This window comes from Notolabrus celidotus, chromosome 13 (assembly GCF_009762535.1).
Source record: "Notolabrus celidotus isolate fNotCel1 chromosome 13, fNotCel1.pri, whole genome shotgun sequence".
NCBI classification, from domain to species: Eukaryota; Metazoa; Chordata; class Actinopteri; order Labriformes; family Labridae; genus Notolabrus; species Notolabrus celidotus.
In genome coordinates, this window is record NC_048284.1 from 32649744 (window position 1) to 32660134 (window position 10391).

Genomic DNA, 10391 nt, shown 5'->3' on the forward strand with positions numbered 1-10391 from the left:
AATAGTAAGAACTTAATTTAGGAAATAAAAAGAGTAAGAAAAGTAAAAAGCCAAAGATTCTTGCTCAGCTGGGACTGCACGCCAAGGAGAAAGATGGGTTTTCAGTTGTGTTTTAAAGTGCTCAACAGATTGTGCAGCTCTAACCTGGAAAGGTAGGCTGTTCCACAGCTTTGGGGCTGCCACTGAGAAAGCTCTGTCCCTTTGAGTAAAGAGTCTGGACCGAGGTACTGCCAGGAGCAGCTGGTTTGATGACCTAAGTGATCTGGAAGTACTGGGAGGCTGTACAAGGTCTGATAAATAAGACGGTGCAAGACCATTTAAACACTTAAAAACAATTAACAAAACCTTGAACTGGATCCTAAAATTAAGAGCTTTGGGACGCCACTTAATAGGGCCGGTTAGTAACTACTTCCTGTATAGTAAAGGAGAGAGGAGAGAAGAGAGAGAGGAGAGAGGAGAAAGGAGAGAGGAGACCACAGTGAAGAGCTTTGAGATGCACCCTGTGTGATCCTCACTGCTGCTTCATCACATCTGTCAGTGCTGCTGTTTGTTTCATTAGAAGGTTAGTTAGCACCATCTGGAGGTCAGATAGTAGAACTACATCATGTGATCAGTGTGTAATCTGACACTGACTGGGTTTCTGTCACAGGTTAGAGTGACGTCACTCTGAAGGTATGAGGGTGTGACGGCGTCCTCAGATCAGACGCACACAGACACATCAGGACTGAAGAGGGACAAACCAGCAGCTTCTTCTTCTCTCCACACATGAAGGTGGAAAGTGTCTGTAAGCTGACCTGAACTCACTTCAACAGGTGAGAATCCTTCCAGAGAAATCTCTACATGTTTGATGATCAGGATCACTGTGCTCACACGCTGCTGGATCACTGTTTGACTGGAGGAATGTTTCTGGATGCTGATTGGCTGTTTGAAATATGTTGTAGAGTTTCTTCTGTGTGAGTTAAAGAGCAGTGATTTGACAAAGATTGACCTGTTCTATAGTTTGTGTTTGTGGAGTAGAATCAGCAGCAGTTTGATTGTAATCTGAGTCACACCATCAGTGAGAAAGACAGGGAGTGTGTGAACCGGTCTGACAGCCTGGATCAACTTGGCTCAGGTGCTTTGATTCATTAACTCTTTCACTGCCAGCATTTGTCAACAAGTTTGGGATTTAATCTGTTTATCATATACAGTGGATATCAAAAGTCTACACACCCCTGTTAAAATGTCAGGTTTTGTGATGTAAAAAAATTAGACCAAGATAAATCATGTCAGAACAATTCAACTGAAAACAAAATTGAAATCTTTAAGGGGAAGAATAAAACATAAATAAATAAAATAATGTGGTTGTATAAGTTTACACACCCTTTAAGTTATCATTTTTTGAAGCACCTTTTGATTTTATTACAGCACTATGTTTTTTTTTTGTAGGAGTCTATTATCATGGCACATCTTGACATGGTGATATTTGCCCATTCTTCTTTACAAAAAAGCTCCAAATCCATCAGATAGTGAGGACATCTCCTGTGCACAGCCCTCTGCAGACCACCCCACAGATAATCTAAGCTATCTATTTGCTATCGACTGTATATGGTCAATTATATTCTTATATATCTACTTATTCAAAATTCGTATTTATTAAACTGTTCGCACGCCAACTTCATGCAATGTGTTTATAAATCACAAACCACCTGGAGATATGCGTACGTAGTTCAGCCTGATAATCCGCCCTCTCAACGCCCACGTTCAACCATTTACGGTCAATTCAAAGCACCTTATGAATGAAAATGCATACGAATGATCAAAGGTTCTCATGATGAATCACGGCAACAACAGAGGGGGATGGAGAAAAAATAAAGTCACACACAAATCGTGGTCCTCATGAATGAAGCGGAGGTCAGTGAGCACTTATTGTTTGTTTCTTACAGCAGGAGGGACACAAAAGAAATACAAATAATAATATGGAGTGACTCCACGTCGCTGCAGCATTCATGTATCCGTCACCAGTGCCAGAGCATCCATCATTCATCATTACCCACGGTCTCACTGCAGTGTTTCATGTTTACAGGACACACACTTTTTATTTCACATTACAGAGAGCTCACGTCCTTCAGAGATCTCCTCTCTCTGATATTATCTGACAGAAGTTTGATCCCTGATATCAGTTTTAATGTGCTGGTTTCATCACGGGCAGCTTGGCCTTCACTTTGACTGTTTATGTGGTTATGTAAGATAATAACTGTGAGAACCGGTCATGACTTTCCTCCACACTTTTCTCATTAACACAGTAAACACATGCAGGTGAGGGAGATGTGATCAGTGTGTGAGGCAGCCGGGGCCGTGTCTCTGCGCTCTGTGTACTCTGCACAGCAGTCTTTATTAAAGTATAACTACACTCAGTGACTCTGTACAGCAGTCTTTATTAAAGTATAACTACACTCAGTGACTCTGTACAGCGTTAGAAACATTGAAAACATGACTGTCACTTTGCTCCGCGGCTGATTCACGTCTTCTGATGTTACTTTGGTTTTACCTCCAGACCAACACGTTAGGATACGGCCCGTGTGTTTCCTCTACACTTTGGAGAAATGTGACGGTGAGACAAAGCTGATGAAATATTTGATGAACTTTCAGACAAGCTTTTATCTTTTAATGACAGCTTATTGCAAACGGCTTAACACAGTCACATATTATACAAATAAAATATGCTGGTTTTATGACGATGGTGACGCAGGTCTGTTAATATGTTGTAATTCAATGAAGTAAAATGTGTAAAAGGCATTCAAATACAATCTGACTTCAGTCCTCCCTCTCACCACCTGTGTCGCCAATTCCCCCTAAAATGTACGTACGCCTGGGTCAGAGTTTACTTACCTGTAGTCACATTTCACGTCAAGTTTGTTTTTATCAATCACAAACAGGGCCTGAAACTGGCGTACTGTTTTGTGCGTAAGCAACATTTATAAATGAGACCCCAGGTATCCTCCTACTTTGAAAACTTCTACATTTGTTACACAACCCAGGAAGTCTGGACTGGCTGGCATCAGTTTAGCACTCTATCAACATCAACCATCAAGCAGTAGAAACAGTCTTCACAGACTTAAACAACAGGGCCATCAGATGCATCGCAACCTCAATAGAACAGGACATCACACATCCACTAAACACCCACCTCATCCCACTCCTCTCCCCTCAGGGCGCAGGTACAGGGTACCGAGGTGTAGAAGGGCTCAACTTGACAAGAGCCTGATCCCTGCTGTTATAGCAAGCCTGAACAAAAGGCCTCGCTGAATAACGCTACTCTCTCTGTTTGAGTGTTGATGCCTTTGTGAATAGTTTGTTTAGTAGAATTGAGAAATGTATGTTTTTAGTGAATGTCTTTGTCTATGTCTGTGGAAACGTGTGAAATATATTTTCCCTAAGGGGAAAATAAAGTCTAAAGTCTAAAAGACATAGCAAGGTTGCTAGGACCCATGCTTCCATCTAAGTGGTCTCCATAGTGTGTTTATGGGAGAGGGTGGGCGCTGTGTTTGGGCTCATCAGGTCCTGTTTGGGGCTCCAACAAGGTTTGTGTCAGTCCTGAATATCTGTGTCATGTTACTGAGAGCAATGAGAACTAATGTTTGTCCTGTGGTGTAAAGCTTGTTGTAATGATAAACATGTTGTTGTGTTTGTGTGAAGGTGGAGGCTCTGCTATGAATCAGTGTGAGGACGGAGAGGAGGGAGCCCCTCCCTCTAGAAGCACTCTGTGTGGGGAACATGAAGCTCAGAGGTGAGATGAGGATCTCTACCTGTCCATGACTCTGCTCCATGACAGAGCTCAGCACTCACTCTCTGTGTGTGTGTGTGTGTGTGTGTATGTGTGTGTGTGTGTGTGTGTGTGTGTGTGTGTGTGTGTGTGTGTGTGTGTGTGTGTGTGTGTGTTTGTGTGTTGTGTGTGTGTGTGTGTATGTGTGTGTGTGTTGAAGCCCAGAGCAGCAGCATGAACCAGACTCTCCTGGACCTGGACCTGGACCTGCTCCCAGGTGTTTGTCTTTAAAGAGTGATTGGTCTATTGGTCGATTCATTGACTTCAAAGATGGACGTCAGTCTGCTGATGAAATGTAAGAAGGTGAAAGGTTTGTGTCCGTCGTCCTCAAACTGTCCTCAGGATGGTTTAAAAGTCAAAGTGTCCCCCTGAGGGACATTTCTCCCACAATCCCTTTAACCATCTTTGATCTACAATACTCAGAGACCCTTTTTATAAAACTTGAAGAGTTCTTCGACTTTTTTTGATGTTTATGACTCTTTCAGTACCAAAGATAAGAGACCTAGATCTGGACCCAGCTGTGTGTCCTTAAAGAGTGATTGGTCTAAGGATCTACCTAATGTCTTCAAAGATGGCCGTCAGTCTGATGGTCCAAAGTAATAATTGATCACAGAGTTTTTATCAGAATCAAACATTAGAAAAGTTTGTAGTAAATTTCAGCAGCACTCAAACCTGGAAGATTTTCAGAGTTCATGTTTGTTCATCAGTGTTTGTGATTCTTTCAGAGTCCAACATCAGAGACCAGACTCTCCTGGACCTGGACCCAGCTGTGTGTCCTTAAAGAGTGACTGGTCTATTGGTCGATTCATTGAGTTCAAATCTGTAGAGATGAGTGCTGATGAAAGGTAAGACTCTCAAAGTGAACTTCCTGTTGTTGTGTGTGAAACATTTGTAACTGTGGTTGGTGTTTTCTCTGTGAAGGTGAACATTAGTCACTGGTTGTGTTTCTATCAGGATCAACAGCAGTAAACAGGATTGGAGGCAGAAAGAACTGTACTCAGCATGTAGTATCTTCATGTGTGTCCTGTGTTTGTAGGAGGATCCAGCAGTGTTTCTACCAGGATCCACTACATAGAATCTATCACATCAACACTATGTGTCATTATATTATATACACTACATGATATTATATTTGTTCCACAGAGGTCAGAGATCAGAGGCTCCCATTGGTCAGTCTGCCCAGCAGCATCAAACACAGCTGGACTCCATATTGATGGTGAGTAAATGTACAAACACAGCTCAGACCTCACAGAGGTCAGAGGTCATGCTGCTCTCACACAGACTCAGACTTTGGCAGCAAAGTTCACAAAGTGAGTCCAGTTTGAGGTCTAAACAACAGAAACACTTTGCTTCATGTTAATGACAGCTGCTGCTTTCAGCTTCATTCTAATAAACACATCAGGTCTAAAGTCACTGCAGACTTTTTCTGGATGAAAGCACACCAGGAGATTTCTCCAACAGGAAGTTCATTTCAGAGAAACTTGATTTGTAGAAGACGGGACCATCCAAAGACTAAGTCCTGAAGCAGCATTGTGATCCAGACTCCATGCTGGACTCTGCAGACCAGCAGGCTCTCTGTCTGTCACAGATGATCTGATGTTCTATTTTGTTCTGCTCCAGCTGCTCCAGGAGAACATCATGAATTTTGTAAAGACCGAGCTGAAGGAGATCCAGAGAGCTCTGAGTCCAGATTACCCAGAATGCTTAGAGAGTCAGAGGGAGGATGAGGATGAAGAGCAGAGGAGGAGCAGAGAGGCCTTTCTGGAGATCACTCTGCACTTCCTGAGGAGAATGAAGCAGGAGGAGCTGGCTGACTGTCTGCAGAGCAGTAAGAGGATTTGAACACATTTAACATGATGGAGAGAGGAAATGGAGACAACATGGGAGAGGTTTACATTTCAAACTCTGCTGTTAATATGATGCACACATTTGTATCACATCTATGAGCTGTGAGAAAATGTTCACAGCTGATGAAGAGATTTCAGAGAGGAGGAAAATCAAATCCATCCTGATGTCTGAAAGTGTAAATTCATCAGACTGATTGTAGCTTCAGATCATTCATCACATTTCTCTTTGGTTCTTTCAGGAACTGTTGCTGCAGAGTGCAGACGTAAACTGAAGTCTCACCTGAAGGAGAAGTTCCAGTGTGTGTTTGAGGGGATCGCTAAAGCAGGAAACCCAACCCTTCTGAACCAGATCTACACAGAGCTCTACATCACAGAGGGAGGGACTGGAGAGGTCAATGATGAACATGAGGTCAGACAGATTGAAGCATCATCCAGGACACCACACAGACCAGAGACCACCATCAGACAAGAAGACATCTTTAAAGGCTCACCTGGAAGAGATCACCCAATCAGAGCAGTGCTGACAAAGGGAGTGGCTGGCATCGGGAAAACAGTGTTAACACAGAAGTTCACTCTGGACTGGGCTGAAGACAAAGACCACCAGGACATCCAGTTCACATTTCCCTTCACTTTCAGAGAGCTGAATGTGCTGAGAGAGAGAAAGTTCAGCTTGGTGGAACTTGTTCATCACTTCTTTACTCAGACCAGAGAAGCAGGACTCTGCAGGTTTGAAGAGTTCCAGGTTGTGTTCATCTTTGACGGTCTGGATGAGTGTCGACTTCCTCTGGACTTCCACAACAATCAGATCCTGACTGATGCTACAGAGTCCACCTCAGTGGATGTGCTGCTGACAAACCTCATCAGGGGGAACCTGCTCCCCTCTGCTCGCCTCTGGATCACCACAAGACCTGCAGCAGCCAATCAGATCCCTCCTGAGTGTGTTGACATGGTGACAGAGGTCAGAGGGTTCACTGACCCTCAGAAGGAGGAGTACTTCAGGAAGAGGTTCAGAGACCAGGAGCAGGCCAGCAGAATCATCTCCCACATCAAGACATCCCGAAGCCTCCACGTCATGTGCCACATCCCGGTCTTCTGCTGGATCACTGCTACAGTTCTGGAGGATGTGCTGAAGACCAGAGAGGGAGGAGGGCTGCCCAGGACCCTGACTGAGATGTACATCCACTTCTTGGTGGTCCAGTCCAAACTGAAGAGCATCAAGTATGATGGAGGAGCTGAGACTGATTCACTCTGGAATAAAAAGAGCAGGAAGATGATCAAGTATCTGGGAAAACTGGCTTTTGATCAGCTGCAGAAAGGAAACCTGATCTTCTATGAGTCTGACCTGACAGAGTGTGGCATCAAGATCAAGGAAGCCTCTTGGTACTCAGGAGTGTTCACACAGATCTTCAGAGAGGAGAGAGGACTGTACCAGGACAAGGTGTTCTGCTTCATCCACCTGAGCATTCAGGAGTTTCTGGCTGCTCTTCATGTCCATCTGACCTTCATCAAGTCTGGACTCAACCTGATGGAAGAAGAACAACCAACGTCCCCGATCTCTAAAATCTTTAGAGACAAACCGAAACCGAAACGTCTCCATCAGCGTGCTGTGGACCAGGCCTTAAAGAGTCCAAACGGACACCTGGACTTGTTCCTGCGCTTCCTCCTGGGCCTTTCACTGAAGACCAATCAGAGTCTCCTGAGAGATCTGCTGACACAGACAGGAAGTAGCTCACAGACCAATCAGAAAACAGTCCAGTACATCAAGAAGAAGATCAGTGAGGATCTGTCTGCAGAGAGAAGCATCAACCTGTTCCACTGTCTGAATGAACTGAATGATCATTCTCTAGTGGAGGAGATCCAACAGTCCCTGAGATCAGGACGTCTCTCCACAGAGAAACTGTCTCTTGCTCAGTGGTCAGCTCTGGTCTTCATCTTACTGTCATCAGAGAAAGATCTGGACGTGTTTGACCTGAAGAAATACTCTGCTTCAGAGGAGGCTCTTCTGAGGCTGCTTCCAGTGATCAAAGCCTCCAACAAAGCTCTGTAGGTGGATACATGAGAGATTAAAAAACATGTTGTTCATGACAGATGAAACACTGTGTCTGTGCTAATCACTAACTCTTCTTCAGGCTGAGTGGATGTAACCTGTCAGAGAGAAGCTGTGCTTCTCTGGCCTCAGTCCTCAGCTCACAGTCCTCCAGTCTGAGAGAGCTGGACCTGAGTAACAACGACCTGCAGGATTCAGGACTGGAGCTGCTGTCTGCTGGACTGAAAAGTCCGTATTGTAATCTGGAAACTCTCAGGTCAGTATAAAGCTTAAATTAAAATCTTACACTGTCAGTAACAATAATCCAATGAGTGTACATAATGTCAAAACACAAAGCTCCACATGACTCTTAGTTTCCTCATTTTATCAATAAGAGTTGGTCAGGAAACTGGAAACTAGCTTGTTCTGTGTAATATTTGATTTTCCAAGGAAATGTTCAATATCTTTACACTTTGCTTATTGCATGATTCCTTTTCTAACACCAGACTGTCAGGATGTCTGATCACAGAGAGAGGCTGCGCTTTTCTGGCCTCAGATCTGAGCTCCAACCCCTCCCACCTGAGAGAGCTGGACCTGAGCTACAATCATCCAGGAGACCCAGGAGTGAAGCTGCTGTCTGCTGTACTGGAGGATCCACTCTGCAGACTGGATACACTGAGGTATGACCAGACAACAAGAGCTCAAACACTGCAAGAGTAAAAGAAAAAAATCCCATTTCACAAAAAAAAGATCTTATTTTGTTTTAGTATTTTCTGAGGAGTGATTGGACCTGAATCAGACAAAGACCACCAGAAGACTATCAATTACAAAATAAACTACTCAGTAGAAATTCAAAGCTTGAACCGAAAAGCGTCGTTGACTTAGTTCTTGACAGTTGTTCAGGTCAGCTGTTAATGTTATATACAGAAGAGTTCCCATGTGACTGTTCATCCACTAATATTTTGTGTGAACATGAAGAAGGCAGATGTTATTGTCAGAACATCATAATTATTGAACAAATGTAGAAACATACAGACATCATCTCTAGGGCAGTTGTTTTTGGAGTTGTGTCGCTGTTCGTCAAATTGGGGGTCCTAATCCCGCCGGGCTCACTAGGGTGCACCGGGGGGTTCTTGAGGGAAAGTGGAGGGGACATGGAACAAAAATGTACATCAAGAGAGACTAGTTCACTTTTAAATTTGAATATCATCTGTATTTACAGATTCTACATAAACATGTAGAATCCATAATCAGGGGTCTGGAGTTTCACTTTGGGACGTGGTCTGGTTTGTGTTTCTGACAAACAAACAAGCAGTTTAAAAGTTGTTTTCTTCTACTCTCCAGATCAGACCTGGCAAAGATTGTGTAACATTTTAAACAACTCTATCATGATGTTTTTATATCAACAAACTTAAGACCCTTTAACTGAGTCAATGAGGAGAAAACACATTTTTCAGGCTCATATCTCTGAAGTAAACCAGGGTGAAGTGTCTGTAATGTCTGACTGTGTTTCTTCCTCCAGGGTGGACCATGGTGGAGAGCAGTGGTTAAAACCTGGACTGAAGAAGTGTAAGTGTTGAATCAGTTTGACTCAATGATGACCAAACAGCAGACTGTCAGCTAACGAAGAAGAGAGGCTTCAGGTGTGTCTGATGATAAACTGCTGCTTTGTTGTGTCTTTGTCTCTCCATCAGATGTCTGTGAACTCACTCTGGACTCAAACACAGCACACAGAAACCTCAGACTGTCTGAAGACAACAGGGAGGTGACATGGGTGGGAGAGGATCAGTCATATCCTGATAATCCAGACAGATTTGACTCCTGGTTTCAGCTGCTGTGTAGAGATGTTCTGACTGGTCGCTGTTACTGGGAGGTCGAGTTGAGAGGAGAGGTTGATATATCAGTGAGTTACAGAGGAATCAACAGGAAAGCAGACAGTCCTGACTGTGTGTTTGGATGTAATGATCAGTCCTGGAGTCTGAGCTGCTCTGATGAAGGTTACTCTGTCCGTCAAAATAACATAAGAACAGAGCTCCCTCTCTCCTGGTCCTCTGTCTCTCACAGAGTAGCAGTGTATGTGGACTGTCCTGCTGGCACTCTGTCCTTCTACAGAGTCTCCTCTGACTCTCTGATTCACCTCCACACCTTCAGCACCTCCTTCACTGAACCTCTGTATCCTGGGTTTAGGTTGTGCTATTATGGTTCCTCAGTGCGTGTGTGTTCTGTGTAGCAGGGAGCGTCTCCTCCTCTCTACACAAACACTACACACACAAACAGCTGCTGAAGAACAGTGTACACTCTGCACTAACACACACACACTTCAGCTGATCATGAGACTGTTTCTGTCACATCAGCAGTGGCGGCTGGTGGAGTTTTCTCCTGGGGGGGGTACAACTCCAAAATAGTACATGTTTGCTTGCTTTTTGGTAAATGTCTGAGGTATCACACCAGTGTATTTACATACACAAAAACAGCAAAAGCAACATTGTAATGTCATGTACTGTTCTAACTTTTGTACATAAATTTTGCTCTTCTTTCCTTGAGAGAAATAAATTTCTCAATGACTCTATGGTTAAAGTCAGGGATGCTTTTGACAAGTTTCTTCTCCATAGAGAGCATGGCCAATTCATTGAGACGATCCTGCGACATTGTGTTCCTGAGGAAGGTCTTGATTCTCTTCAGTGTTGAGAAGCACCTCTCAGATTCAGCAACA

General features: G+C 43.8%; 1 pseudogene; it reads left to right on the plus strand.

Annotated features, from left to right (window-relative positions):
* The first annotated feature begins 3692 nt into the window (after nt 1–3692).
* LOC117824124 lies at nt 3693–9985 on the plus strand (annotated as a pseudogene).
* The last annotated feature ends 406 nt before the right edge of the window (nt 9986–10391 follow it).